Source organism: Rattus norvegicus, chromosome 6 (genome assembly GCF_036323735.1).
Source record: "Rattus norvegicus strain BN/NHsdMcwi chromosome 6, GRCr8, whole genome shotgun sequence".
NCBI lineage: Eukaryota > Metazoa > Chordata > Mammalia > Rodentia > Muridae > Rattus > Rattus norvegicus.
Window position 1 is genome coordinate 80,749,585 of NC_086024.1, and position 26,528 is coordinate 80,776,112.

Consider the following 26,528-nt stretch of genomic DNA (forward strand, 5'->3'; position numbering starts at 1 on the left):
TGTCTTAGATTTCCTGTTCTGGCTCTGCTTGATGTGTTTATTGCACAAGACGTATGGCTAAGCCCATACTGACGATGGGTTAAACCGTTAAAAGAACATGAGCTGCTTTGGAGTTTAGCCATCTTTGTCTGTGTTCAAGTCGACTGTACAAACTATAACCGCAGTCTGTGTCTGCATTTGTAAATAGAATACCCTGAATATTCTTCTGAGAACCTTTAATCTCTAGCCTTCTATCATGTGTCAGGCTACAGAAAGGAATAATAATACTGAGCCTGACAGTAATTTTATCTATGCACTCATAATACTTCAGTTTTATTAGTAGGTTATAATATTACTTTGTTGTTTTATTAGTGTTGTCCCACAATTACCAACATAACAGTAATCATATTAAGAAGTAATCATTAACCAAATAGCCCATCAGTTCTGAAGGATTTATTAAGACCTGAGGACTCTGGGAGCCTGTGGACAATAGAGTGTCACAAGGCAAGATGCAATCACTATTCTCAAAGAAGTGGGAATTGTGCAAAAAGAAAATCTGTATTCAAAGTCAGCAAATAATACCACATACCATTAAAAGAACTTATTGGATGCTCTCAAGTGACAACAGAGGAGAGAGTATTCATGCTGGAATAAAGAGTTTTACGGAGAGATGATTGAATAGGAACCTAAGAGAGGACACTGTGTTCTGGAAGCAGGGTTCAAGCAGGAGTGAAGAGGTTAATGGGCATATCAGATCACATTATGGAATTGGGATGAATTTATAGAAAGTTTAATTTAACATGAACTTAATTTGCAAGCTTGTACTTCCTCGAGTGGTGCATTAGGACATGGATGGATTGCTTATATCTTTAACCATATAAATTATGCCAAAAATTTTCTGTAATTTCAAAGTGTTAATGGGATTTAAAACATAAATAAAAATTTGAACACCTTTTTGGAGAATTTCTAGATGTACAGTTCAAACACACAGTGCTTGCCTACGGTGTACAGAGCTCTGGCTTTCATTCTCAGCTCGACAACAACAAAATGAGTGTACCCTACAGCAGGCAGAATGAAGTTCACACGCACTCATTACGTCCCCAGGAACTGTCACCATACAAACAGTCCCATTCCATCCCCACTTTCACACATAGACCTTCTCTCTCGAATTATGTTAAAGAGAGTCCATATATTATATAATGCCATTTTATAATTGTGGAAAATTTCTAGTACTTGAAGTTTCCCATAGTTAAGTCATCTTGGTATATCCTCATGATATAGCTAAGAGTGAGTTTTCCAGTTATCTTCTTTAATCCTCCTTTTTAATATAGAAAAAGGACTTGATAGACTGTGCTTTAAAAAAATAACAGTCAGAAGATGAGGCTTAAATGTGACCTTCTAAACCTGGGTGGGGAGAAACATCTATGAAAAACTAGTTACCATCACACTTGATGAGGAGAGCCTTGGGTGTTTTCCTATTACAGTCGCACACAAGACAAGGATTTCCTCAGTTGCTACGTATATAGTAGAGGTCACAGCCAGGACATATGAGGAACAAAAATCACATTAAACTATTTCTGGTTGGAAAAAATGGAAAATGAGTAAAACTTCCAGTGTCCACATATGACAATTCATATGCAGAAATCCTAATGAATTCAGTTTTAAAACGCTTAAAATAATAATGTCTGGTAGATTTTCAACATAAAACCAATGTATAGAAATCATCTGTAATTTTATACACTGTCCAAGAACTTCACTTATGTTATCATCAATACATACTTCAAAATTAAAGACCAGTGAAATACGTATTTGTGAATAAGGTGTCATATAGTAAAAACCTTGGGAACCCCTAAGTTGATCTAAAGATTCAGTGTGATCCTACCAGACTCTCAGAAACTTTGTTGTAAGAACTGAAAGCTAATAGTAAAGTAATCCTAAATTTAAGAATTTTAAATGACAAGGTGTTTCATTTTAGATACTATAGTTTAAAGAGTCTTTAAAATGACAAAGCAGACAATGTTAAACTTCCTGCTTTCAAAACTTACTACAGAAGTACATTAATCACACCTGTCAAAACTGGTAGTAGCAGAGGTATCAACATCTAGGTCAATGGGCTAGAGTCTAGGTAGAGCTGAGACCTAAGCCTAGATCTAGCATTAAGAGAACAAGAGAGAGAAACAGAGACCGAGAGATTCTGGCCATTTGTAGTTCTTCTTTTAAGAGTTGTCTATGCAACTCATTAAACCATTGATTGTATCAGTCACTTTCTAACTGCTGTGACAGAATAAATATGTATGAAAATTTCTCAGTGAAATACATTTCTCATCCTGTGATCCATCCCATCCGCAGCATCAAACCCAGATGCTGTTGATGATGCCAAGATGTGCTTACAGAGAGGAGCCTGGTATGGCTGTCCTCTGAGAGACTCTGCTAGCACCTGACTAAGACAGATGCAGATACTCACAGCCAACCTTGGAACTGGTTCCAGAGAGAGTTCGGGAAAGGATAGAAGGAGCTGAAGGGGATTGCAATCCCATGGGAAGAACAACAATACAAACTAACTGGACACCTCAGAGCTCCCAGGGACTAAAACACCAACCAAAGAGTATACATGGGCTGGACTATGAGTCTAGCTACTTGTGTAGCAGAGGTGCATTACCTGGCATCAGAGGGAGGAGAGGCTCTTGGTCTTGTGGAGGCTCAATGCCCCAGAGAAGGGGGATGCTAGAGAGGTGAGGTGGGAGTGGGTGGGTGGGTGAGCACCCTCATGGGGGTAAAGGGGAGGGGAAGGGATGGGGGTGCATGGAGGGGAGACTGGGAAGAGGGACAGCATTCGAAATATAAACAAAGCAATAAGAAATATTTTTAAAAAGAAATAAATTTCTTCATATATTAAAATAATTATAAAATAAAATAATTAAGAAATATTTTAAAAGAAATAAATTTCTTCATATTAAAATAATTATAAAAGAGAAATCTTGAGTAGCAGTAAGTTTACTGAAGAGATTGAACTCATGAAATACTTGACATAGAAACTCCAGTCCCAGGTGTTACCGTGTGTTCTGTCAACCACTTAAGGAAGATTAAAAACAGTTTGTAATATTATTAGAAAATAGGGTAGGGAATCTTTGCCAACTCAATGATATAATTTTATGTTAGCCTGAAAGCCATTCAAAGACATAACAAAAATGAAAACTACATTCTGGTACATCTCATATAGGCTCCAAAATTTTGACCTAAATTCAAAAGTAAACCCACAGTATGTAAGACTGACAGAGCACTGTGGCAGTGTTTTAGCATTTGAAACCAGGGTAAGTCACACAGTTAGTAGAGGAAGGGGTAAGAAAGGGAGGCGGAAAAACCACATGAGAAAACTCAAAACCTGTTTACTTACTTGGTCAAACCAATGAAGAATGTGTTGGGAAAACGTCATGGCTATCATTAATGTTAGTCTCAATGACTCTTTCATAAGAACCAAAATGAGATATTGACGTATAGCTCACCACTTCCATGACTGACAAGAAGTAAAAATATCTAAACATTAAAATGAAAGGGAAATTTACTTTTATTCATAAGCAGAATAATTGCAGTAGACAATGATGAGATCTTTTTAAATGATACTAGAATAAGTTAATTCAGATGAAAATATGAACGCTAAGTACATTTTTATCTGCTAGCAATAGACAAAAAGTAAAGTTTTAATATTCAAGTGCTTAGGACTCAAAGCAAAACAGGCAAAAATTTAAATAAAATTCCATATTATTGACTTACTCTACATTGAAAAACACAGAAAGGTTCTGGGAACAGTAATGAATGATCTATACAGAGAAACACAAAATGTAGAGAAAATAATACTCTGTTGCTAAGATAGCAGTTCTCTACAAGTTGATCTATAAACTCCACATGAGTCAGGCAAAAATTACGTCCATTTTAATTGTAAATATTTGATTTAATTATAGATAGGCTATAGATAAAGGTACTATATCTACTATAGATAGCTATAGATAGGCTACTGATAAAAGTTATATGAGAATGCAAATAATTAACAAAGAATTATCAAAGCAATTGATAAAGAAAACAGGGAAAGTAGACTACATGATTGCAAGATGTAGTCTGCAGACTCTTAGGCATCTGTCAAGACACTGAAATTGGGGAAAAATACAAGTATTTATATGTTATTGGAACAGAACTTGGAATCTAACACATATGATCAGTTTGGTATTATTTTCAACAAGAAGGCAGTGCAATTTGTATGCAAAAGTCTATTATTCAAGAAATTGTGATAGAACTGGATAATTATAATAAATAGAAATATAATAACCTTAGCCATAGGTTCACAGATCAGTAAGGAAAACATCCTTGATTGGTACTATTTACTAAACTTTTGCTTCCTGAACCTCCTATAGTGTCTGTCTGCAATGCATGCTGGATAGCTGTTTGTGTAATGGCTGGCTGCCCTTCCTCCTGGTCTCTTGCTGTTATCTCAGTGAGTGAAGCTTCTCACAGAATGATATAACTGTGAAAATTGTGTTTTACTTTAAAAAGTGCTTAGTGGACACATTCACCATCAGTCTGTTAGATCTTCCATTCACATTCTAGATACGCTCTCCCGGCACTGAAATGCAGAGCTGTTTTATGCTGCTGTATTCGTATGTATTGTGAGCTGCAAGGGTAAGAACATGTTAAGGTTAATAGAGAAACCAGAGGCAGAAGACTGCTCCGAGTCTAGGGATGGTTCAGTACGAATCGTTGGTGTTGCTGATTTGCATTTTGCTCCCATTGGTAGCTAGAGTCAACATGATTTATTCATTCTAATACTTTAAGTCCAGTGAGCTCTCTGATTTCTAATAAAATAGATATAGTGTGACTATTTTATGCAGAGAACTTAAAGATGCTGGTACCTATCTTTTTGGTGTGGGTAGCTGAGGTAAAGAGGCCAAATGAGTTGGTCATTGACATAGCAGGGCAAAACTTCAGCAAAAGTTCAGGACTTTTGATGACTGATTTCATAAAATAGTCATTCATGGAGTCTGTACTTTTGAATTACTCCCTCGTGATGGAAAAAACAGAAGATCCAAAACAAAACAAATCTCTCTGAATATTCAAGCACAGCCCCTGAGAAAAACCCACTAGGCTCCAGCCGTTCATAACTCTCCTGCCTCCTGGTCTTGCTTCCAGAGGGCCAGGTTCTATATTGTTCCTATTAGCAGTCCTTCCCTTCATCCCTGAACATTTTTAATAGCTCAAAAATCCTTGGGGTGAAAGTACATTTGTTATCTGTTCTGAGACCACTTTTTAATATCAGTAGTGGTTTCACCAAGAGAGTAATGCCGAGGGAGGGGAAAGGCTTTCGATGTCCTTAGAGAGCTTTAAGCCATTCTTTTTTTTTATTATTTGTGTTCATTATGCTTTATTGTGAATTAGTTTTCCATCATTATGCATTCACAAATATTTTACTTTTTTTTTATTATTAACTTCAGTATTTCTTATATACATTTCGAGTGTTATTCCCTTTCCCGGTTTCCGGGCAAACATCCCCCTTCCCCCTCCCCTTCCTTATGGGTGTTCCCCTCCCCACCCTCCCCCCATTGCCACCCTCCACCCATTCTTTACACAGGTACCTACACCAAAAGAAAACGGACCCTGGGGTTTCAGAATCCCTATTCTACTTACTCTTCCGTGTGTACCGAGACTGGGCCAGTATTCCTAAATGAATGTATACTGTATTTGTATTGTATGGACACACATCCTGTATGTCTTTATGTTTAAGTCCGTGAGATGTTTATATTTATGTTTTTGGAGGATAATTTCAAATTCTACAGTCAGCTTTTAATCCACACACATTCTTATGAGCAGCCTTAAAAAACAATTTCTGGTTTGTGCCAACAAAGGCGGGAATGGCAGCAAGATTACATTCTTCTTCTGCCACATTCCATACATGGTACTTGATCAGACAGGTTGCTAAAACTTTTGCCATGTTAAAAGACATTTCAAGAATCAATAGCTTCTTCATTTTTTATTTTAATTTCCCTATTTATAAGTTCTGCAGTAGATTTCATCCATAAAAATGGAAGAAATATTTTGACTTTTGATAATGTGCAAACCATTGACAAAATGCTTGAAAGGGCATGCATATACTTAGACTCCGTTTTAAATGGTTGCACTTCTCAGTATAAACACTGTTGAATGCAGACCCATAGAGGATGCACATGCAAGTCACTGCTGTGGTTTGAAATCCGAGAAACAGTAGTATTGAGACTGTGCTCCCCGGGTACTATTCTAGAATTACAGTAGTATTCCTTTGGATTGAACTTGTCAGCCCTTTGCCAAACAGAATGTTCTTTGGAACAAGACAAAAAGATTTTTTGATTCCATCAAGCACTGACTATTTGTTGTCTGTTTGTTTCTGCCTCTCTCTACTGCTGTGACTTTCTTCTATGATGCCCTTAAAATTCTGTTTACTTGGATCCTTTTATTATTCAGCTCCCTCATGCTGTGCTCCAGCAGGGTCAGAAGCCCCTGCCTGCTTTATGGGAGTGCACAGTTGTCATCCTTGATATCTCTTCTCCTATTCCGGTTGGTGTCACTATTTCAAGATCCTGTGTCTTCTTTCTTGCTTTCTTCCTTAAGTAACTTCCAGAGCTTCTGAATATATAATTCAAATGTGAACACCACATTCTTTCACTGCTAACATGGTAGCGCTCTCCTCTTTTCCTGCTGATTTTACACTGAACTGATTCTACAATGAGCCAAAACAATTTACTTTTGTAGACTTTTTCTCATGGAAGATATTAAACTTATTTCACTTTGGTGTTCTGAAATCTCTTAAGATAGCTGGGAATATACGACTTTCATTTATTGCATTCTGTTCTTAAAGATTATTTCAATCTGAAGATTCTTTCCTTTCATCCCAGAACAATATTCCTTAAGATTATTTAGAAGTGCTCCCCACCCCCAACCCTTACCCTGATGTTTCTTTCTGGTTTCCTAATTGCCAGAACTTAACATCTCATAGAAAGATTAATATTTTCTTATTATTTTTAAATCCTTAAAGTTCTGATGTGTGCTGTTAAAATTTTACTGTCTTCAAATTTACAAGTTCCCTTTTATCATTTACTTGAAATACTATGTGTAGCCAGCACGAATAATTGTACAATCAAGGACTCTTTCTAATTTCTAACTTAGTGTTATTTTTATCTCTAAAAAAAGTGTTCTTTACTTTTGTAGCTCTTTGTATAGCTTCCTGATTTTATTTAATTCAACATAATCTTTCCCATCTTTATTTTGTATATCATGTGTTCTATTATCTACAACCCAGTTTCTCTAATACTTAGGGTATGCATTTTACATCCTAAGTAACTTCAATACATTTCATAGCATTTAATTTGAATGTGAGTGTATCTGAGTTTTGGAAGCTTTTGACTCTGCTATTTGTACCCTGTAAAACTCCTATATTACTTAATAATTCACTACACTAGCTTTATAAAGGTGGCCACAAGCTGCTTACACACAAAATGGAGGAATGCACTCAGATTATTCTAATTTTTCTACATTTGAAGTTTACCAAATATTTACTTATCAGAATACTTTCTATGGCGTTCTTGGCAGCTCTTCCCAAGTGTAACCTTAGTGACTTTAAAACCATGCCAGGTACCATGTGCTCATCTCAGAAGTTCTAGAAACAGTTCGTCTTCCCATTTACCTGTGTGCCACCGTGGATCATCTCTCTGCCTTGTCTTCATGTGGGTGTGTGTGTTCAACTAGGAGAGATGAGAAGGAAGGCAGATGCTTGTGTATGTGGCCTAGAGGGAAACATTTCTTCTTTTTGTATATATCTGAGAATTTGAAAATAGTTTCAAATATGGCAAAGTCTACTTGGTTTACAAAAATTTGTATTCAGAATCGTCCAAGCCCTTACCATGAACAGTAAACTAACCTGCTTTGTAGGTAGTTCTGTCATCCTTAAACAGTGAGCCTTGCTGTAGAGATTTTGATTTATATCCATGAAAATTAATTTGACTATAACTCATGATAATCATAGAATTGAATGAAACAAAGTATACATAGAGGAAAATCATTATTGATACCAGAGATTTTGAAAAGCAAACCATAGCTTTTATATGACAGGGTTGTTTCTCAGGGAGAGACTATATAAAATAAATGTTCCAGAATCATATTTGTCAAAATATCTCAAGCAAGTTGTTCAGAACCTTGAGATTCTTTTGTCTGAGCTCTTTACTTACTGCTTCACCATTGAAACTGGGAGCTGAAGAGAACCGCTCAGCAGTCTCTCTTTTCTTTGGAGCTGGAATAATAAAGTTTGAAGTCTGGAATTAAGACAAGTGATACTTATCTTTTAAAATGGTTTTAAATGAAGTTTTGCATGTAATAAACTTTAACTTGGTAGAGAAGCATGAGTTGAAATAAGCAAGCATAGCAGCCAAGGGCTTCAGGCAGGGTGGATGCATGGCGTATTCTCCACAAGAAGCATCTAGCCAGCCTCTCAGTAATGCTTTGATTGGATTTGAAGCTTTCGTGAGTAACAGACCTTAGTGCAAGTTACTGCAGTTCTTTCTGAAAAACGAAGGTCACGGAGAGTTCATTTGCAGGTGTGGCATCTGTGCTGCTTTGGAAGATTGTCTTTAATAGATCCATTTCATTAATCGTCACGAATTCTTTTTATGAACAAAACCAGTACATCAGGTTTAACCAGCTAAACACTGTTCTCATAGTTGTTATCTTTATTGTCAGAAAGAATATTGTGAAAATAGGGAATTACTGCCCGTACTTTAACTCTTGACTAAACACAGAAACAGCACTATCCATGAACAATAACTTAGGGGCATATTATCAAGTTGACATAGAGTGCTTCAGTTCCATTAGCTTTAAAACCCCATGCTTTGGTTTCAGTGTCTTCCAGGTAGGAGTAATGCCAGAGCCGTCTCCTAGGTGCTCTGAGTTAATGTGATTAATGTCAAGTAGCAGGATGTCCATTCTTTCCTCCATAAGCCCTTGTCCTTAGGTATTTTAGGCTCAATGGCCTTCTAAGGCCCTGCCTCTCAGGAACAGACAGTGGTATTAGGGAACAGCAGTAATGGGTTGGAAAGTAAGCGTTAGCATGTACATATCCTTTAACCAAAGAGAGAACATTTTCATCTGATGGTCTTTATTATGAAACCATACATACAACATTAAACTGTGTATTTTTCAACTTCACAAAGTTTCAAAAGTGTGCTTAGAATATGATTGACTTGTATTATTGTCTATGTTCTGTGTCTCTTTTGTATGAAAATAATAAGCACTTATCTCTTGTTAGGCAATTAGTACCACAATTGTCTTAATTTAAATGATTTAAGTGAAAAAGGGAGTGGCTGTTGATTCCTCTAGATTCTACAATTAATCATTTTTTAATGGAAATGATTATGACTTTCGGGGATTATTATACACATTATATATAACAGATATAAGTATCCAAAGAAAGTACTAAAATACAATATTTACCATTTTTTACTACTTACAGATTTAGAATCATACTTACAAAAGTAGAACAGGGTTAGACAAAGTGACATGGTTTGTTAGTGGTGAAATCTGAACCAAAGCAATGTTCTTTATATATACAAAATTATATTTAAATTATTGAAATTATCTCAGCTATTTAATGGTACCTGCTTTTCACACTATTTAATAACATCTCCATTTTCTTTTTCTGGACTCCAAATTCAAATTTGGAGTCTTTTATCGAGCCAGAATTCTAGATATTTTAAGTTTGTGTTACGTGCAATATTATTGCAGAGGAACTCTATTCCCCATCTCCTAAGGTTTGCAAACTGCCATTCGTCAGAATCTGCAAAGTGTGTCTAGTTATCCATGGCGTAAACAATTTGGGACATTTCCACAATGTGTCATCCAGCTGTCCCAAAATCGATGTCTCCTTGCCCATGAAAGCAGATCCTTATGACAGTTGCCTGGCTCTGCTCATGACCCACGTGCTCGTGACTGAACGGTGGCCATGCTCACACATCCCTTTCCCCAGCCAGATTAAGGCTTCAGTGTGCTCCCCAAGCTCGCTCTTCTCTAGATCAGCCTTCACTGAGCTTTGGAGTGACTCTTAAGCCCTCACACTCAGTGCTGTCCAGGTCCACACAGCAGGGCAATGACAAAGCTAGCTGGTTGTCATTTAGCACTCTGCTTTGGGCAGGCTTGTTTCATATTCTAAAGTAATCTTCTTCCCAGAACTGTGTGAAACAAACAGTACCAGCAATTAGGAGGCAGGGGCAGGCAGATCTCCAAGTTTGTAGGCAGCCTCATTTGTAAAGTGAATTCCAGGACAGCCAGGGCTACACAGAGAAACCCTGGTGAAAAGCAACAACAACGATAATAGATAATAAATTATTGGTATTATTTGTCTTACAAGTATTGAACAAATCACATAAGTATTTAGTGGAGGAATCAAGGTTTTCACTACGAAACTTCATGCTCCTTCTCAGTATTTACTGGTCCTTTGCTTCTGTTAATAGCAGAGTGTCTGCTCAGTTTCTTCAGCAGAAATGCTTTCCTTCAGCATATGCTGACATGTGATCATTCCTACAACATGGTACAGTGAAACCTCATTATTCACACACTTTTAGAAAGTTTGTATTACTTGATGAAAATCCCACGATCTCATCGAAATCCTGTCTCATTATGTCAGCAATTTCTTAATAGCTAAAGCTAAATTTATTTTATTTTATGTATTTTGCAGTAGAATAAATTCATCACTTGTAATATTCTTACTCAATGTATTTCACTAAACTATAGAAACTAAGGAATCTGATGAGATTGTTAAGAATCTCCATGATGTTCTGTATTTTAATGTTGTTTATTTGTGAACACATATTGGTTCCAAGAACAAACAATAAATGAGTAAGATATGTCCAGCTTTTAGCTGTTTGTCCAACCAACCTCAATTTCTGTTATATCATTTCCATATTCAACCTATGAGATAACATTTTTTCCAAGATTATATATGTATTCCACAACCTAAATAAGAGTCACTGGATGGTATCTGCCCATAGTTTATTCGCTAGATGAGGAACAGATTATATTCAAGAACCATTTCCATACTGGATTGAAAGTTAGCTCAAAATAAAATGACTTGAGGAAATGTGCAAAAGCAGAGTGAGCACATTATACCTGGATTCATCACATAAAGGAAATAAAGTTTTGCTTAGTGAAATAGCCTAACCTTTTTTGCTACAATAAAATATTATAAGGTCAATCAATCTTTGCCAAATCACATTAAATTCCCTGTTGTATTTAAATTAAATATGTCTTTTAGATTGGTTTGTCATTTTGAAGAGATATATAGTGGTTGTATTTTTTTTCACTCCTGGATATAAATTTCTTTTAGCAAATAATTATCAAAACAGGTAGAAATATTAGAAGACAACAAAATTTCGTGTTGTGGTTTCATGCCTTTTCTTAATGCTAGAAGACTTCAGTTTGTCCTGACAGTGTCTCTTAAAGGAATATAAAATTGTTTGAAAGACATTGATATTTGAAATTTTTAGCCGATATTTGTCACTAATTTTAGAACTTCTTGAAAATTACAATGAATGCTTTTTTACTTTTGTATAATATTTGAATACATTTATAAACTAGCAAATGTATTTTGTTGATATTGAGGTTTGTGTTGGAGCCCTGCATGTAGAATACAATGCTGGGGCAAACCACTGAACTGAGAATAGGACCCCCGTTGAAGGAATCAGAGAAAGAACTGGAAGAGCTTGAAGGGGCTCGAGACCCCTTATGAACAACAATGCCAACCAACCAGAGCTTCCAGGGACTAAGCCACTACCCAAAGACTATACATGGACTGACCCTGGGCTCCAACCTCATAAGTAGCAATGAATATCCTAGTAAGAGCACCAGTGGAAGGGGAAGCCCTGGGTCCTGCCAAGACTGAACCCCCAGTGAATGTGATTGTTAGGGGGAGGGCGGCAATGGGGGGAGGCTGGGAAGGGGAACACCCATAAAGAAGGGGAAGGGGAGGGATTAGGGGGATGTTTGCCTGGAAACCGGGAAAGGGAATAACATTCGAAATGTAAATAAGAAATACTCAAGTTAATAAAAAAAATTTAAAAAATTAAAAAAAAAAAAGAATACAATGCTGGGGACAGGACAGGGTATCTCGGACCAGCCTACATCAGCTACATGGATCTTTCCTAAAGCTGGCTAAACTTTATTCTTACGTCTTATTCATTTGTTTCACTCTGTCCCCAACCTTAACACCTAGCATAGTATCTAGCAGGAAGTAGGTAGAAATACATGCTCTAGATATCCCCTGAATGGGTGAGAATTCTGTGACCTCGACCAGACCTTTTGTATCCTCCACTGACTTCCCAGCAACTACAAAATGGGATTTTCTTGGGGTTAGAGAAATGAGGGCACTTCTGTGTCTCAGAAATCTTTCCCTTGCCTAATTTCTAAGAATCTAAAGCAGTGCTTCTCAACCATCCTACTGCTGCAACCCTTTAATTCAGTTTTTCAGATTGTGGTGAACCCAGGCATAAATTATTTTGTTGTTACCTCATAACTGTAGTTTTACTACTGTTATGAATCTTAATGTAAATATCTGATGTGCAAATATCTTTTATGTGACCCCAAGGTGGTCAAATCCATAGGTTGAGAGCCACTGATCTAAAGTATCTTAGAGCTAGACAAGTTTGTAAGACCACGAAAGATGAATGTTGTCAGCATTAGGATTTTGCACACCTCCATGACACCTCCATAACAGTATGCACAACCTGCTCTCGTTGCAGCCCCTACTTCTTCTTGATGAATTCTTAGTTTTCACCCTTAGCCAAGATATTTATGTCTTCAAGTCTTCTGTGATCCCCGTTCAGTCTGGGTTAGGTACTCTGCTGTTTTTCTGATTCCTGCAGCCAATTTTTGAGAGGAAACATACTAAAGACAGTTTAGAATCAAATCACACAGAGCACCATGCCACATCGCCAGTTTCAGAACTCATACAGCTTGTCTTTGTCTTCGTACACATGCAATTGTGCAATTGTGACTCATGGTCTGAAAAAAAAGATTATTAATTTCCTGTTAATGTGTTCATCTACTTCAGTCGCTGGAAACTCAGTTCATACTTTTCCATTTACATGGTTAATTGGTTGTATGTGCAACCTGGCCATATTCTGAACTTACTCCAGCTGGCTTTTGTGGCAATTTTAGATTGAAACCTAAACATGTACCTGTTGGCCTGCCTTTAGTTCTTATAGGACCATCATCACTGTACAAGATTTGAGAAGTAACCCCACACACATTTCTATTTTAGAACATTTAGAGATAAAAGTCAACATTAGCATGTCTTTAAGAAACACAAACTAGAAATGCAATTTGTAAAGTATAAACATATACCTTCTTTCTCAATTTTGGTGCATAATTCTTTGTTTTATTAATAAGTACATTACTTTAAATAATCCTTTCATGAAGTCTTAGGTAAAATTCACAGCACTTGGACTTTCAATAACACCTTTAAAATTAACTTTTGCATCCCTGATAGTATGAAGACATCTGTCTTCCATATCCATGGAAGAGACACCTTCCGTATCAAACAGAGGCATGCATACCATCGCCTTCCTCTAAGCCACCATAAAGGAAAATGAACAGATAAGTCATGATTGCAGAGTTAGCTATTATCACCTCAAATCCAGACATTTCTGAGGTTTTACCATTCTGAAATGTAGCCTGCTTATTCTAACACATTTTTGGTTTCAGTTGTAGGCCTTCCTCTTTTGTTCTTTCTTTCCTTCTTTAACATGGATGTTTTGCTTGCTTATAGGTCTGTGTGCCCTGAGCATTGCTAGATAGGCCAGAAAAAAGGGTGTCAGATCCCCTGGAGCTAGAATTATGGATGAGTCTGAACCAACAAGTGCGTGCTGGGAATCGAACTCATGTCCTCTGCAAGAAGCAGAGCCAAGCCAGCCCTCCGGTCCCATTTTAACCTTTTCAATGTAGGATATACCTTGCAAGGTCACCAACTCAATATGCTTCTCTGAGTTACTGGTTCTTATTTAATACATAGGAAGATAATTTTTGACTTTCTATAGTTAGGCTATTAAAATTCAGATTAGCATTTTTGGTAATTATATTAAATGTCCTTTAAAATCTATTATTCTGGTGTACATATTTATTTAAAGAAATCTGCCATGGTTTTTAAAAGTCTGTTCAATTGAAAAGTAATAATTTTTAAACTGATAAAATTCATTTTTATTAAACAAATTAAATTTCCAATTTTTTTTCTGCCTTACCAACTACAGTCATTAAAATAAGGGAGCACAAAATTTGGAAGGTTATTTAAGCTATAAAGATCTAAAACTCAACCTTGCCATTCATTGTGACTAAAAGCGAGAAGGATGGTGTCTCCCCACTTTGCAGAGCATGTGAGAACAGCCTTACGGCAGGCAGGTTTTCAACAAGCCTGGTGTGGAGCTCTGTAAAGTGGAGGATCCTGGGCCATTTTATACTTTGGAACTGGCATTCTACCAAAAGAAAATTGGGTGCTTTTTTGTTCTAATTCCTCTCATGTTTATATGATGTTGCTGTATATAATTACAATGAACACCCTTCTATATTAATTTTCATGAGGCCTTTTTCTGAACAGGATACTAAGAATAAAATAACCAGAATGCTTTTACACCTACACACTATATTGCTGAGCAAATTATTTATGGAGGGGAAGGGAAGATAAAGTTGCTTTTAAGAGTCCTTTAACATATCAGTTTGATAACTAGCAAAACACCTTTACAGCCATTAAATATTTACCAAGACTTGGCTTTAAGCAAGGGGACAGTTTAGTGCACCAAATTTGACTCTCTGCAATGCCATTGATTAGCTATCAGAAGGACAGAGTTAATAAGTAACTTTAAGTATCACAGAGTGCTCTACATTCTTGTCAAACCGTTTCTCTGAAGATGGTCTAAAAAAAAAAGTCAGTTCTAACCGGCATTCACCTCACCAATGATTGCACAAGCACAGCTCTGGAAGAAATAAAGGCCAGGCACATCAGTAGAGCAGTGCTTAAGCAATCCTTCCTAGTGACTGTTGTCATCGCCGCTGGACTTTAGAACTGAACATGTTTACATTTAATTAGAAAGGACACACAGTTTACAGCACAGTAGCTATCAATATCGGATCAGAATTGATTTCCGCTCTTTCTGTAGTGATTGCTTCCTCCAAGCTAATTAAAAAAGGCATATAACCAAATGACTCACATACATCTTAAAGCAAAGCAAACAGTATTCCCTGGAGAGCCAAACAAAAGGAAATGGCATTCATCCTGATTAGTACCTAAATTTTTAAAAAGAATTCTGATGCTTATAAACGTGTCGTAAGTCATGTTTTAGTGTTATCAGACTGGTGATATGCTAGTGTTTCCCTTTGAAGAGACCTCAGTGAATTGCTTTACCTACTACTTCAGCTCCAGAAGAAACAATAGCCTTAGTGTTATCTATCATCCCTAAACATGGAGATAAGTTGGTCCAGGGTAGCTTGGGCTTGGGCTTTGTCAGGTTCTTCGTTTCCACATGTTATTCACAACAACAACAACAACAACAACAACAACAACAACAACAAAAAAGACAGTCAAACATTGAAAATATAATAAAAAAGAAGTTAATTTCCTTTTTAGTAAAAGGCATAGCACATATGTATGTATGTGCTAAAATTAAAGAGCATTCAGGTATGAATGACTAACAGGTTTTTTTTTTTTTTTTTGTTTTTTTTTGTTTTTTTTTGTTTTTTTTTGTTTTTTTTTGACTAACAGGTTTTTGTAATCACCACAGGTAAATTTATAATATAAATATAATATATTGATATATTATACATGTATTATATAATAATATATAAAAGATTGCTTCTTTTCATTCTCTGATCTGTTGGAGACTGGCGTTCAATTTCACTAGCCTGCGTTTTGATAATTATATAAACTTCTATGAAATTATTATAAAAAATCAGAGAAATAAAAGAAAATGGTAGAAAAGTAGCTGCCTTCCCCATGAGGAGAATCAAATCTAAGCCCTCCCTTGTCCCTCATGTATGATTTCGGCCATGCACGCCATAGCCATATCTCCTTTGGACGGCCATCAACACACAAGAGAATACAGAATTATTCCAATTGAGCACAGCTGTTAAGAAATGTAAGTTAACTAATTTAATTTTCAGTCCTTTAGTAAGCATTCTGCCAAGAACTACAGATAAATAATGACTCGAACCTTTGTAAGATAAAGGATGTGGTGTACCCCGATGATGGAGTGCACACAGCATTAAGGGGCTCTGTGTTCAGTCCCTAGCACCCCAAAAATAAAATAAACGTAAACCTAAGAGATTATATTTTTGTCTGTTTTAGTGACTATTATACATTAGACTTGTGTTTGTATAATTGTTTAATAAATATCCATGAATTGCTTCTTCAAAAATTATTTCACAACAAGCAGATGTTCACTGAGCCACAGGCAGGCCTCCAGAGCCCTTGTCCTCAGCTCTGCAGGGAAGGTTCTGAAATGGAGTGAAGATGCCACATCTACCTGTAGGTGTGCGTGCAGTGTCTTCCCAGGTAGACTGGCTCCTAAAGGGCTTCAGTGCTTACTTCCCTTCATTTCATTTCATTTTGTAAATCTTAAGCTCTTGAATACTCTTAGTGCACACAAAGAAACCAAACCATAACCCACATTGCTTACTAAATGTTTAGTGTGTTTCCTAAAGAAAGACTCAGACACTTGAAGATTTTTCTGAGCCATTAAGACACAAAAATTGAGAACTGTGTGATCTGGGGTAAGGAATCCTTATTCTACAGGTAATGACTGAAAACACTTTCTAAGTAGTAGATTACTATCAAATGGTTAAAGGGGGGTTGTTCTGGAGAATTTTTTCCTGATGCATACTATGTATTCAATGTGAAACACACAAGAAAGAGTCACAATGGCCCCACAATGCGGATACCAGGATTCAAATTCCAGATCCTTGGTGGAAAAGTAAGCACTTTAAACCATGGAGCCAGTCCTTTTTTATCTTTCTTAAGGAAATCCAGATACAAGGTGAGATGGGAAAACGTGTAGGCAGGATGGCGGTCAGGCTGCTTAGGAAACTGAAAGATACTCATCCTCACTGAAGGTTTATGGGTAAGTAGGTGCATGACGAGAGAGACAAGCTGAGGAGGGGTCTTCCTGTCGGTGCTTTAGACAGCTCTCCCTAGGTAGGAACTAGAAGACCATTAAGTAATACATCATAGATACATTAATATAATAGAAACATTCTATGTAAAGAGAGCAGCAACAAGAATGGAAAGAAACTGAAAGATGAATGGGGTATTTAAGTGTAAATCAGCATAATTTATTAGATTGCAACTTCAGAGAGAAATGTTAAAGATGATACATCCATTTGGAGTATGAAGGACAAAGAACATGGCTGTGCCTTAGAAAATGGCAGGAAGCCAAAGTTCATTTGAGAAGGGTATGAAGTAAGGATCATGAGATCACATCCAGATATTGTGTGGTAGATGTTTAGAGTAGTCAGCTGGCCGTATCTTCAAGGTGGTGTACAGACCTGGTGCTCAGTGCAGCCAGCCCTGCCTGAGAGGAATTCGCCGTGTTACAGATGATTAACTGAAGAACTAAGAGTGGACTGATAGGAGCCAGGAGATGACTGCAGGAGAAGGCACCAGCAGTCAAAGGGCAAGGAGAAGGAGACTTGAGAAGCTTTGGGAAAGTAAACAGAAACCAGAATGAATTGAATTGCAAAGCAGGGAAAGAATGCATTTCCAAAAAGAATTGGCTTCAGAAAGGTAGATAGATAAGGCTTGAAAAGTATCCTGATGTTTAGCGAATTCAACAGCACACTGAGCACAGAACAGATTGCAGCGCCTTGAAGTGAAGTTTCATGCAAAGGTGGCAACCACAGAGCTTGATTCTAACTAAGACTTTCCTAACCAGGTTCTAAAGAAATCCTCTTTTATGCAAGACTGCAGTATCTGGAGGAGTTAGTAAATCTGCATCCTGATATGTAACAATAAATTCTTCATAGATATTCTGGTTCAGGTAACTAAAAATGGGTTCTTGAACTTTATTCTGTTTCTTAGATTTGAATTCTAGCATATCCCCATGTCATCCAATTGAGACCCTAAAGTTGACCCATTCAGAAGAACAAGTTAAAGCTTACCTGTGTGAGAGAGAGAGAGAGGCATGGCGTCCAATGAGGACTAGGAACACTGTTAGCTCTACAGAAGTCTCCGTAACTACAGCAGACCTTCATGCAAGTCCCATTTCCTTGTTTAAAATCTTTCAGTGAGCATTTGGTTTTCCCAAATGATGACCAGATTCCTTACACGGCTCATCTCTGGGCCCATGTCGGCGATCTCTTCTCTCCAGCCTACCTGGGCTCGCTCCTCAGCGCCCTTTCTGACGTCTGCGTCCATGTCACTGCTCTCTGCATCCCACGAGTTTGGGCAAATTGTGGGTTTTTCATCTTTTACTTTCTTTGGCCCATATGATTTAGAGTTTTGTTGTCTAACTTCCAAATATTTGTCCAGCCATGTTTGTGTATTAATTTTAGTTTAGTCCCACAGTGGCTTGGTAGTAGTCTATCTTATAACTTCTGTTCTTTTAGTTTTGCTACAGTGAAATGTTTGAGCTAAGCTTGAGAGGAATAATGTAATCTGCTGGCTCTAAGAATGTTCTATAAATGCTACCTCTGTTAGGAAAGGATGGCTTGGATGGCTGTTGATTTCCAGAAAGTGTAAAGATCTCAACTGCTTGGAAGGATGTGGACAAGAGCCCATTCTCGGAGCTTGTTGGTGGGTGGGATTGATTTATAGCCACTATAGCATTCATAGCAACATGGAACTAACCAAAAAAAAGGGAAATAGCAGTCAGTTGGCAGATAGATAAAAATATGTAAATATGTGGTGTACTTATGCAATAGAATATTCTACCTGTAAAATGCTTCTCATATTACTGAAGCCAGCATGGATGAGTGGAGGACATTGTGACAGGTGAAATAAGCTAGACCCAAATGGATAATACACTGCTCACATGTGGAATCCTACAACCTGAAGACAAAGTGATAGTTCAAAGGAGCTACTGTTTCAGATGGATAATCTGAATTAATGGATTCTGGATATAGTTTAAATGATATTACTATGAGGAAAAACACTGCCTAAAATACTTGAAATTGCCAGAGATGGGAGATCTTGCTATTCTCAAAGTAATTGAGTGGGGAAAAAGAAACACAAATATTCTTAGAGAAACGTCCTACTTCTTCGAAGTTGCCACTTTTATGTGTGGTGTATGTTTTTGTTGTCACTGAACCTTTTCAGATGTACAGGATCAGTAGTGAGAGTCACGGCAGCTCCTTGCCATGGTGGAAGGTTTCTTCTCGGCCCTTCTGTGCTTCCGTTACTTCCATCTACACTGATTTAAGGTTCTTCAAGAGGAATGCTAGAGTGCTGGGTTAATCCATTTCCTGTTTCCTAATGTGCAAATTTACTGTGCTAGCTTTTCCTCTCAGCTGTACCCATGTCCCACAAATGTCTCATTAACTTCTCTGTCTTCTGAAATTCTCTTGGAGATTCCTATTCCCCTCAGAGGTTAGAAATACACTGTGCGGTTTCCATGTGTTTGATAGGTTTTCTGTTAACATATAAAGCCTAGAGATATAGTTCAATGGTAAAGACATGGGCTATTCTTCCAGAGACCTTTGGCTTAATTCTCAGCACCTCCTTAGCAGCTCACAGTCATCTGTGACTCCAGTGCCAGGGGATCAAATGTCTTGGTAGTTCACATACATGGAAGCATAAATACACATACATCTAAAATAAAAAATAAAGAAAATTTAAATAATAAATAAATGAGCCCTAAAGTGATATTAATTTCTGGTTTGATTCCATTTTTGTTAGAGAATAAACTCCACATGGCTTTAATTCTGTTTAATTTCTGAAATTTGTTTTGTGGCCCGGGATAATGTTTATCATGTTATATGTTCTGGAGACACTGAGAAATCATGTGTGCCCTTCTTGCTGCTATGTGTATCTGTGAGGATTAGATATATACTGGTGTTAAATAATGTTGAGTTATTCTGTGTCACTGGGTTGTTTTGCCTAGTTGAGAATATCAATGGTAAGATTTTGTAAATTATAACATAATTATATAATATTACACTATAACAAATATTCTCTCTGAGGTAATTTTAATTTGTTTCTTTAAATTAAATCATCTGTAGCAAAGAGGAAACAACAGTGATATCATCAGATGGCCTGTTTACTCAGAAAACCTTCGGGTCCAAAAGCTCAGCCATGCTGAATAGATTTTCTTTCCTTTGTATGTTATTCAGAATGGAAGCCTATTGGAGTACAAGCTAATTTCCTCAAGAATAAGTAAAATACACCACAGTTTTCATGAAATGGCCTTGGAGAGTTAACTAATGCAATCAACCAGTAAAGGCAGACACTCCCTTTCCCTTTCCACAAGGTAGCACATACTTTTGTTTTTCATAGTTTGCTTTGGCTTTATTTACTCTGTAAAACAAGCCAGGCCTCCTGCCTCTTTTTTTAAAAAGAGTGATTGAAGGATGTTATCAGTAGCTGAATAAAGGTTGAGGAAACTGGCTTATTTCTCCCAATTCATGAAAAACCTGTAGCAACAGGCACTTGTTTTCACAGTGTTTACAAAATAGCTGAGTATTGCATGATATGCTATACAAAGTCAACTAGATATAAATCGTATAAAAGGTTCACAGGTAAGAATGCCTTTCTTGGCCAGGACTTGCGCTAAGAATTTTTACCTTTAAACATCACTATATTTGATTCCCCGTTGAATGGATGAGATTTTTCTCGTTCTTTTGATGTTTGAAGAAGTTAAGTCAGAGAGGAAAACATTTTCCAAAGGTTACACAGTAGAGGACAAGACTAAAACTTACCCTCTGTCTTCTGCACAGTGCATGCCTGCATGGCTTCCTCTGCATCACACTCGGCATCCCCCAGGAAATAGATTGGATAGCTGTTGGCAGGAACTGTGCTTTGATGTTTAGCAGCATTCTGGCCTCCTTTCCACTAACTGATTGTTCCAAGGAGGCTATGGTTTTAACAATCAAAAATCTCTTTAGACACTGCAAAGTGACTTTTGGGGACAAAATTATTTCAAGGGTAGAAGCGCTCGTCGCACTGAGGATGTGATTCAGAGGGTGAAGTACTAGCTACGCGTGCTCCAGGATCTGGGTCAGAGTTCCCAGAGCCTCAGAAAGCTGGATCCAGTGCAGAGCATACAGCGTTCCTCTGCAGTCTGAGAAGCAGAGCACAGCTGGTCTGTCCTACACAGTGGTGAATGACACAGGGACCCAGGCTCACTCAAACAAAGTGCTTCCACTGAGGACAGTCCTTTGATGTTGTCCTCTGACCTCTACAAACATACCATAGCATCAGTACAAATGAACACACACACATATCATATATACACACATGCCATACATGCATTTCCACAAAGGTTTAAACAAAAGAATTCTAGTCTATATTTCCTTACCTCTAGATTATAAATCCAAATCATTTATCCAATTAAACAGTTTCTATAGATCACACTATTTACTGAGCAATTATTGCAAGGTAAATGAAGCATAAACTGAGAGTTAAGTGCGGACTGTAGAGAGATGAGTGAAATGTGCCCCTTGGGACTTGATGAGACAGCATGGAGAAAAGAGAAGATGTCAGAAAAGCAGCATCAGAATGTGGTGAGAATGAATACGTGCAAGTGCACAGTACCTCAGCTGATCCCGAGTGTGACAATTGAGGTTGACAAGCAGGAAGCAGACAAGTTGAGGAGAGCATATACTGCATGAAATGCATGCTGTTGTGTGGGTGTAGGTAGGCCTGATCATATTCAAGTGCTTTAAATGGAAGCACTATGCAATCTGGGTCCAGGAAAATCCTAGGGCTGTGGACAGGAGACATCCAGGAAACATCTAAGCAGAGAGAAAAAGTATTACAGAAAGGAGGTCTAAGTCGGGTTTAGTAGCACAGGACTATAATCTCAGGCCTGAGAGGACTGCAACCTGGACAACCTGGACTGTATAGCAAGTTCTTAGGCCAGCCTAAAACAGAAAGTCACTTACACATGTGTGCGCGGGAGCCCATGTACACACACACACACACACACACACACACACACACACACACAGTGTTGATTGCATGCCACCATTTTCTACCTTGATCCTACACTGTATTTAATATAGTAATCAGGAGATGAGTCAAAAATCTTACAAATTAAAATTTAAGAATGTGGAATAATTCTGCATTACTCTTCTTGCAATGGTGAATCAGCTGAATGGAGCTACTGAAGAGAATAGGGTTTATCTTAACTGTCCACCATCAAAGTAGGTCTTCCCACCTCTGTTAAATTTTCCTAGAATACCTTTGCAGACAAACACAGAAATTTATCTTCTAAGCACTTCTAAATCATGAGAAGGTGACTTTTGAAATTAACTATCACTGTTACTTAGTAATGTTTTAAAGTCTCATTTTTTTATGTTTGAGAACATTAAATCACTAGAGTTATATAATTTCAAAACTGAAATTGTATTTATTGTATCTCATTACCTTCATAGCAAACAGGAAATAGTTACAATTCTGTGAAACATTGGCCACATGGTTTGAATTTCTGTAATTCAATGACTTCTGGTTTTCTGTCATTTCTCCTTTCTATCGCTTAGTTGATTCCCATGGTTCATTAAGTGGTAATGATTCTGCCATGCTGACAAATGAATCTAGAAATAAATCATTTTAAAAGAGATTATATGCAGCAGTATTCGCTGAGGAGAGCTAAACAGTGGGGTCCTGGTGTAGAGTAAGGCACTATTTGACAAGAAGGGCAGCACTGATGTTTGTAAAGTTAACTGTAGTTGATAATGGAGTATTAGCATATGGTCAGTGGGATGTAAACTACAAAGTAAAGGGAAAGCATTCAGTGAGTTTAAAGAGTACAAGGGTAGAGTTATGAGACCCACTTGCAGAGAAAACATCAACATTTAAATTCTAATTTCCCCTTAAGACCTGTGACTTCTCTGTCTGCTGTGGGTTTTTTGATTAAGACTTATTTATTTGTTTACTTACTTATTTATGCATTTTATGGATATGAGTGCTCTGTCTGCATGTACATTTGCATCCTGGAAGAGGGGATCAGAACATATAATGTGGTTGCTGGGTATTGAACTCAGGATCTCTGGAAAAGCAGTCAGTGCTCTTAACCACAGGGCCATCTATATCTCCAGCTGTTGTCAAGGGCTTCTGAGTGAGTTTATAATACCAATACCAGGTGCGGATTCCTTCCTGGGAAGTGGTTCTCTAATCCAATCAGAGAGCAGTTAGTTGCCTCCATAACATGTATGCCACTATTGCACAAGTGGGTACCTCTTACCTGGCAAGTCGATAGTGTAGTTCATAGGGTTCACAACTAGGAAGGTCCATTGATGCCTCCCTTCTTTCTTCCTCAGCTGACTGCATAGTATCCTCCTATACTGTCTTATCATGTAGTCAAATGGGCATACAAAAAATGGCAAGAGTCATAATAATTATAAAAGAGTAGCTTCCATGTGGCTTTTTCATATAGCCTTCCCCTAGTGTTTCCTATCCTGCCACCTCTCCACTCCCAGTATTACAGCTCTCTACATTGATAACACCTACTCCTACTCTTCCTTAAAGTATCCTTCTCCCAATAGTTTCTTTCTAGACTTCTGACATCTATAGAAACTCTTTGAGTTGAATACACAAAATGAGAGATTCACAGAGGCACACATATGGAATTTTTTTAAGTGCCTGGTTATCTCACTTAGTATAATTTTTCTCCAGGCTTCATCCACTTACCTGCCAATCCCATCCATTGTGTATATGAACCGCAGTTTTCATTATCCATTCATCAATTGATGAGCATCTTGACTCATGTATTTCCTTGTTTTTATGAATACAGTAGCAATAAGTATGGATGAACAAGTATTTCAGTAGTGTGATATAAATTATGAGGGTTACACCCACTCAGAGGAGAAGGGGTAGGGGGATGGGAGAAAGCTTGTGGGAAGGGGACAATGAGTGGGATGCAAAGTAAATAAGTAAAAAATTAACAAAATAAAATTTTAAAAACAATTGGGGGTGGGGTATATGTCCAGTAGAGGAATAACCACATGGTAGTTCCGTTTTCAGCTTTTTAAGAAATTCCAACAGATTTCCATAGTGGCTACCTGAGTCTTACACTCACACTAATAGCAAATTTAATTCTATTGTTTAGCTACACCGACATACGCTCAAACTGCCTTCTAAATTGTGTGTGTGTGTGTGTATGTGTACACACGTGTGTGCGCACATGTGCTTATACACATAGATAACTACAACCTTTATCAGAGAAACTCTTTCCAGTGAACTGTGGCGATTACAGAGACTTAGGGCTACACAAGTACAGGAATAGGTGTCAGCTGAGTGTTCAGCCCTATACATGGCATTTAATATCATCCCCTCCTAGGTTCAGGGAGCATTGCAAAGAGGAGGGAGAACAAATGTCAAGGCCAGAGACTAAGAAAAGGGCTGCAAAATGCTCTACTGCCAAATGCCAAAATCTGAACAGTACAGGGCCTTTGTAATTACAACCTCTCAACAGACACAGGTGACTACTCGGGATCTGCACAAGAATGACTGAAAGCCACTCTGAACGGTTTCCTACTAAAGGGAGGAGAGAAGTCTTTGCTTCTATTGCATGCCCACAGGAGATTCCACCAGGTGCCTTGATTAAACAAAGTGGATCACAAAACAAAGCCAAATTCAAAGTCTTGCATCTGAGAAAGACACAGTCAGGTGAAAATTAGGTTGATAAGAGATGAAGAGGTGTGGGAGAGTAACCAGAATGCATTATTTGCTTAAATGAAGTTATCAAAGAACTAACAATAAAAAATTTAAATTTGGAGAGTCTCAAAGGTTTGTCGGGGAAGCGGAGTTTAGACTGAAACTTCCCCAATGAGTGGGAGTTTGTCATGGAGGGAAGGTAGTACAAACAAATGCCAAGGGCAGGAAAAGCTTTACATTTAGAGGAGGAAGTGTTCAAACACAAGGGCTAGGAGTGGGGCTGTGGGTTCAAATGCAGTCTCTGCTAGGGGGATTATTTAAATTACCTGCCTCTCTTTGTTTCTGTTTTTTATTTCATAAAACAAAGACAGTAAATAAGGCTATTCAAAAAGGTTGTTTGCAGGTTTAATGAGTTTAAGGTATATATTTGTTATTTTTAGGGATTTTTTTTCCAGAGATGCCACTGCAGGATGTTAAAGGCAGTCCAGTGACCTCAACTTGGGATCGATCTTGAAGGGAAGCTCCAAGGCCTGACACTATTACTGATGCTATGCTGTGCTTATAGACAGGAGCCTAGCATGGCTGTCCTCCCAGAGGCCCAAGAAGCAGCTGACTGAGACAGAGCCAGATACTGACACCCAACCATTGGACTGAATTCAGGGACCCCTGTGGGTGAATTAGGGAAAGACTAGAAGAAGCTGAGGACGAGGGCAACCCCATAGGAAGACAAGCAGTCTCAACTGACCCAGACCCCTGACATCACCAACCAGGCAACTTACACTAGCAGAAGATGGCCTGGCCTGGCCTCAGGGTATGGTGAGCATCCTCTGGGAGAAGATGCACAGAACCCTTCAGAGACTTGAGGCCCCAGGAAGTAGGGAGGCCTGGGGGTGAAGGTGGGGGTGGGGACATCCTCTAGGAGACAGGCGGACTGAGGAATGGGATGGGGAACTGTGAAAGGGCAGACTAGTAGATGGAGTAAGGACTGGGCTGTAAAATAAAAAGATAAAAGTAATTTAAAGAAATCACTGTATCTACTACTGTTTGATACTGTAGATAACATCCTGATGGAAGGCGAATCTTTAGGAGGCAACTTGAATAATGAGTGCCTTTTTGAGCTGGGATATAAAGGGTCCAATTGCACATCCATCTGCACGTCATTCTAATTTTACACGGGATAACCAGCTGACCAGAGTTTAGCAACATTCTCTATTGTCGGGGATTAATTTAAATCCTGAAATGATTTCTTTTGATATGTTAACTGTCTTAGTTTCTATGAGATACTTACCCCCACGTTGAGGACACTATAAAGGCTTTTCTGAAACTTGAAAGAAGAAATTTATAATCACTTTCATCTGAACAGTTTTAGATGAAGCATCAGACGAGTATTAGGCCAGTACCGAAGTTCTCCAACTAGCTTTTTGCGGCTTTAAGAATTATATTGCTTTCATGCATATTATCAACTTGTGTTATATAGCTCAGTGGTTGCACTTCCAACACTTCTGTCGACATTTCCTTTGTATTCATATACCAGAATGATTTTATTTAATAAAAAAAGAACATCTCCTGTGTGGATTTTAAATTTCCCTTATTAAATATTTATATTTTCAAAATGTCTTTATTTAATTGAGTGAGGTGCTTGGTGCCATTTCAAAATAACCTCAGGTGGTGGGTGTAATGACATATCAAAGATCTG

General features: G+C 37.8%; 1 protein-coding gene across 7 annotated transcripts in view; it reads left to right on the forward strand.

The window, feature by feature from the left end:
• The window catches only part of Mipol1 (mirror-image polydactyly 1), a 335,084-nt gene that overhangs the window by 259,255 nt on the left and 49,301 nt on the right, over positions 1-26,528 (forward strand). The gene's annotated exons all lie outside the window — the stretch shown is intronic.